Here is a 6,489-nt window from a genome sequence, read left to right as displayed (position 1 = left end):
GAAGGAAAAAGTGTGGAAGAAAAGATGCACAACCAACCGAGAGAACCGCAGCTTTATGAGGATTGTCAAGCAAAATCGATTCAAGAATTTGAGTGAACTTCACAAGGAATGGACTGAGGCTGGGGTCAAGGCATCAAGAGCCACCACACACAGCCGTGTCAAGGAATTTGGCTACAGTTGTCGTATTTCTCTTGTTAAGCCACTCCTGCTACAGTTGTCGTATTTCTCTTGTTAAGCCACTCCTGATTTAATACACGAGTTTCACAATTTGAGTTGAATTACTGAAATAAATTAACTTTGAAGATGCACCTGTATAAATGAAGATGCACCTGTATATGCCATACATTTTTCTAAAGCTCTTCAAAATGGCCATTTTTACTCTGTGTATGACGCCAATAATAAAACCCATGTAGGGCCCCCATTTGTTGACAAATATTTCCTTAACTTATTACTACTTGACGCTCTCTATATGAGGACTGGACACAGACATTAAGTGGTGTTGTGTCAATGGAAACAGCTGACACGGATTGTAATTTATGAGACAGTCTGACTGCAGATCATAGACTAGACACATGACCTCTCTTAACACCCAACAGCTTTTGATTATAGCCTATACTGATAAAGAAAAAAAATTGCACAGATTGAAGACACTATTCTGAGGGACAGAAATGTAACTTTTTGTCATGCATGTAACCTAAATACGCTTTAAATCATAGCCTATATATAGTAACCTAAATATGTGGCAAAATATGTTTTGTTAAAAAAAACAAAAACTAAACAAAAAAAAAAGATAATATTCGTCAGACAACGCCCACTTCTTGCACACAGTCTTAATGTTAGGAATGAGGAAGCAGTTTGTTGCATGCCTCAGAAAAGTGTCCCCAGGGTTTAGCATGCTTAATTAATTTCTATGGACTAGACTAGAGAGAACTGCCATAAAAAGCTAAAACAGCTAAATTAAATTTCTACTGCTCCTATAATGAGCTGTATAAGTAGGTGTTTTATTGGGGTTGAGGTATTTACTTGATAGTTTGTGGCATATTGAGACATATCCCACTCAAATAATGGTGAAAAAAACTCTTACTTTGTGTCCCTATGTGGTTTAGAGTTTAATTCCTGCGCGTGTGTACTTTTAACAACCCAAACGTATTGCCAGTCAGATGTGAACGCTCAACACTGACCTCTGGTGGTCATATTGAATGGGTTCATCTTTAAGCAGATATGAAAACGCATCTGGCAAATTTCTTTTTAAAAATAATAATAATATTATTCAGTAGGATCATATAATTCTGGGACGCATTTGATAGCTTATGGTAGCCCCCGTAAAGTAAATTAAAAAGCTCGTCAAAATCTCGTTTCTGTCCATCCTGTCAGTTCTGTTGTGTAGCTTTTTTTGGAGGCCCTGGAGAAGCACATAAGAGAGGTAGACCGCTGAGCTTCCTCCTTTAGCTCTCATACTTACGTAACATTATTTGTGTTTAAGAGTGCCTGTGGGTTGTTAGATTGAGGCTGAAGATGTGGATGCTGAACATAAAAGTGGATGGATACTGGATAACATTCCCAGCAGCAGATCACAGCTGATCACCACTGAGGAACTGCATCATGCTGTAACACCAGAAGTCCTATTCTGTCTGAAAGACAATGATGGAGAGGGTGAGAAAAACACATCTATTTTCATGTATACATGCATATATAAAATTATTTTTTTCTTAGTCTTCATTTTGACATCAAATAATAATCTATAGTTGTTTAGGTCATGATGTCCACTTAGTTGTGATGGTCACTTAATGCTATTTATTGATGGAAGATACTAACCATGGATGTATGAACGGAATAAAGAAGAGGTGGATAGAGCTGTGCTGGCTCGCCTACAAAAAGAAAGAAAACTGCAGAATACACAAGACATCAGTGAGAGACTGTGAGTGTGGCTAATAGAAAGGCATAGATTCAGAAAATATACAGTGATGTATACAAATTTGAAATCACTGGAGAAAATGCTAATATTTTGCATTCTTTTCCAATTTAATAACTTCGCAATTAAAAATATGTAGAAACATTCAAAATGTTAAAAACATCAAAATTCTAGAACTACTGCCAGGTTTAAATGAGATATTATTTTGGATCAAGTTGCATCTAAAATGCATCTCAAAAACCTGTGGAGAAAACAAGGTTTAAGATACAGTTAACAATTTCATGATGGAAATGTAAGAAAGTGGTGGTTTACATATTTTTAAATGGTGGTAAGGTTCCGTTTTCAGCATATTTTCAGCAGTTTTCATGCTTTTTTGTAGGAAACACACGGAGGACTCAAAGAAAGGTTCACAGTCTACTGACACCAAGTCCAAATTAGAGACACTGCTTGAGGAGTCAGGTAGTACTCTTTAACATCTCCCAACAACAGATAATCTGCATGTAAACTGACAGTGATGACATTTCTGGAAGTCATCGGTCTGCACATACACTACCATAATAATGTAATGTTACAAAACTTTTATTTCAAATCAATTTTGTTCCATTGAACTGAAAACTGGAGTAATGGCTGCTGAAAATTTAGCTTTTTTCTCATTTAAGAGAAATGTTAAAAGTTAAAGTATGTTTTGATAGGTAATTTTTATGTATTTGCAGAGAGTTTTGGCAAGTCTGATGAAGAAGACAAAACTAACCAATGAAGGTTTGTAGTCTTATTATGTATTATATATCTGTTTATTTTTCCTTCTGCACTCTGTTATTTACCTTTACTTGAGTGTCAGTTATAATTTTACGGCTTCATGAAGGTGTTTATTTGTGCATATCTAAATATATCTGGGCGTGCAGAGGTGGTGCTGCCAACGGTGTGGGAAAACGGTTATCCTGATGGTCCAGAGATGGATGCCTTTAGTGTGCAGCGGAAGCAATTTTTGGCAGATTGGGAAAACATGGAGCTCACAATCACCTGCAGCTACGCTATACTGGACATCTCCAATAAAACCCCTCAGGACATCCTCCAAGAGATGATTTACCACATGGAGAGTATGTGGAGTGGACTGTCTTGACTGTTTCAGGCTGCTTCATTCACTCTAAATTAGCAGCCACTCCCTCTCACTCACTATATCCTTACTTTCTCTTGGTTCTCTCTCTAAATTTATTTATCTTTTAGAGCCATTTAAGTACACAGCTATGAGGATATCCAGTGCAGACCTGGAGGAGGAGGAAGAGGCAATACATGCACTGACACAGTGCTGAAGGAGAGGGGTACACTACAACTGTGTCTGGACTAATATGATCCAGCCTTCACAGGGACCTTTCAATGCCACCTTCCCTGTCATCCTACACCAATTCATCTACTTTTTTGCATCAAAGGAGACACGCAACACCTTCATTCTCAACCCAATCAAATATCTCTGTCAACTAAAGCCCAACCCTTCCCTTCCCATCAAACTGGCTATCATTGGCCCACCCGAAGCAGGCAAAACCACAGGTGAGATTTCTGGAAATAAAATACAAGTTATTATATGGATCTTTGACACTCATAAAAATATATAGTACCTAAAAGGCAAGTGTTAGAGATGCTGAAAAAGTAGCTAATGGCCTCTAAATCGTGTGTGTCCACTCAGTGGCCCGGGTTTTTGCACGCGAGTACGGCCTCGCTCGTCTCTCAATTGGGGATGCAATACGTATGGTGCTCAACAACCAGGCCAAAACTGAGTTGGCTAATCAGGTGCAGAAGCAGTTGAACCAGGGCCTGACCGTACCTGATGAACTGGCCATCCAGTGCCTGGAAGTGGCAGTAATGAGCCTGGTCTGCAGCACACGTGGGTGAGGACCACAGCTAAATCCCAATCAATGAAATGTACTTCTGCAAGGAAAATAACCTAAAAGACCGATGACTGCGAGTCTGTGTGTGTGGTGTCATTATACATGTGTGATCCTCAGGTTTGTGTTGGATGGCTTCCCTTATCAAGCATCAGGCTGAATTACTGGAATCCTGCAGCATTATTCCTATGCTAGTGATTGAACTGCAACTGGACATGACAGAAGTGCTGAGGAGAGGCCTGAGAGACAGGGAAAAAAACAACAGGGCAGACCAGCACATTTATTTGTTTATTTATATTTCTTTTTAATTAATGAAGATGATTTGTAGTACTTTTTGTTAACAATAACAACACTGACCTAAACATAATTTAATGTCACTGCTAAAAACTTTTTTGTTTTTTAAAAAAAAAGTTTTGTTTGTTTTTTTTGACATGGGCAGTGTTACAAATTTTGTGGTATTGTGAGTCTGGCATACTATGTATATTAAATGCAAATGTTCAAAATTGGTAAGATCATGGCAGCTCTCTCCAACAGGCCTAACCCAATGCATGACAGCCTCCAGGTCCTAAACATTCGCAACTCTTGCTTCAGGTGGGAAGTTGAAGCTCTCATGCTACACTTTCATCAGCAGTATCACAACTGGACTCCCGTTGATGCTCACAAGAGCAAGTGGTGGGTGTGGGAGCGAGTTTTAGATGAGGTTTGCATTAGCATGAGGCACATTCATGCTTACCTGGAAAGGATTCAAAAAGGTGAGAGCATGCAAATGACGCACAGTCATCAAACAAGAAGCACTAGCAATATACATTCTTATATGACAGCATTCTGTCGTTCTCACAGGCCAGGCAGCCTGTATAAATAGACTGTACATTACCCCACCAGAGCTGCAGTCCCGGCTGGGCAAGTTTGGGTAGTACTGTCCAGTTAGCCTAGCTCTTCATCGCCATCTGGTGGACTATTCACATAATAATACCTCACTGGAATTGGCTGCTGGGTTCAGGGGCCACTTCTACAAAATGTCCAGCAGGGACTTTCTAGAGGTAAAGGATCAGATGGTCCAGCAACAGTTCATCTGCACACTGAAATATTGGTTTAACTCACTCACATCCCTCTTTATGTGTTTAATAAGAGATTTCTTGAGTCCCCGGAACAGTTTGTGGTTCCAGGTTGCCTCCTCCTCCACTCCTGCCTCATAAGCTCAATGCAGGCCAGGTGAAGAGTAGGTTCCCTCAACAGGCGGAGATGAAGGGTTTCTGCCCTGTCACTTATCTGGATGGTCATCAACAGAGGTACAGCAAAAACACTCTACAACACTTACAGGAAGAAATTTTACACAGTTTTACTGTAGTCTTACTCTCTGTAATCCTTATTAAGCTACATTTTTCAACTGCAGTCCAAGTAAAAACACATTCCTGCCACATTATTCTCTTCATCTGTAGGTACGAGGCCTTGGTGCGTGGAAACACCGAGTATGCTGTTGAGTAACGAAATAGGATCTATATCTTTTGAGTTAAAAGTAACAAGAAAAATTTCTCCAGTGAGTAGTAATTTTTGTAGAGGGGGTTCCTGTTTGGCTCATGCAATTAATTTGCCATTACAGGAATAAAAGACATTTTAAAATACAAAACAAAGATAATTCAACAGAACTGTTCTTAGGTCACCTGAGACTTACTGGGACCAGAAACTTCCACATAAACTACCTCCGTTGGAAGATCCGGTCTTAATAACCTCTAGTAGTAAAGTAGTAAAAATATGTTTAAAGCACAAAATATGTTTGAAAAAGTATAGGTTTTTGTGGCAATTTATTTTCTATATTAACCACAGTTTAGTTTATTATTATTATCATACATGTATTTTTCTATGTATGAAAAAAAACAGTTTTTGTAGGGTGTTGCAGTACCCATAATCAAAGCCATGACTGCTGTTGGTCAACTCAAGCCAAAGTTCCTCTTTCTCAGTGTGAAAAGATCTGCTATATTGTACTTGGCCTTTCATCTGAAAGGTGGCCTTGAATGTCTTATTTTAGCTTTTAGAATAGCTGGAAATGAGAATGGTATGGAAAACTAGCCTGCATAATATCTTTTCATAGTTTGTAAAAGAAATGCATTTATTCAATGTAGGATATTTTCAAATAAAGTCAAAGTAATCACTTGAAATCACTTTCTACCCTTCCACCTCCACAGCATTCAACAGCAGGAACCCAGACTATATTCGTCAGAAGTACAAAAAGAATCTTCAAAAGTTTGAGGAAAGCTGTGAGTTCATCTCATACCTGGGTAGCACCATGAAGACTTACAGATCCCCTCACAACCTGCCCCCTGATTTTGCACAGAAGCTGGACAGGTTTCTGGCCCTGGAGAAGTCCACCAAAACAGCCTCTGGTCTGATACAGCTTGGGGGAAGTTAGAATATAACTTCAAATAATAAAAACCTTAAGTCAGATTCAGCACTTCACAATATTTGATCAGTGTTGGTTGACGTTACATTAGTAAACTTCACAATAAAAATTCACAGTATACATTTTGAGAGGACTTTGTAAATGTGAATAATTAAAGATATGAATAAATAAGTTTTATGTGATTTTTTTTGTTCTTGTAACGTTTGATGTTTTTTAATTAAGAACTTTAAGAAATGAATAAACGATGGATAGAAAGAAAAATGACAGACATACATATAGATAGAGATAGATAGATAGAT

The 6,489-nt window shown here is 38.5% G+C and overlaps 1 pseudogene; it reads left to right on the top strand.

The window, feature by feature from the left end:
* Positions 1 to 1,310: 1,310 nt before the first annotated feature.
* Positions 1,311 to 6,199, top strand: LOC107602468 (adenylate kinase 9-like; annotated as a pseudogene).
* The last annotated feature ends 290 nt before the right edge of the window (positions 6,200 to 6,489 follow it).

Source organism: Sinocyclocheilus grahami, unplaced genomic scaffold (assembly GCF_001515645.1).
Source record: "Sinocyclocheilus grahami isolate Dianchi unplaced genomic scaffold, SAMN03320097.WGS_v1.1 scaffold15.1, whole genome shotgun sequence".
Lineage (NCBI taxonomy): Eukaryota > Metazoa > Chordata > Actinopteri > Cypriniformes > Cyprinidae > Sinocyclocheilus > Sinocyclocheilus grahami.
This window is presented reverse-complemented; position numbering and strand designations above follow the sequence as displayed.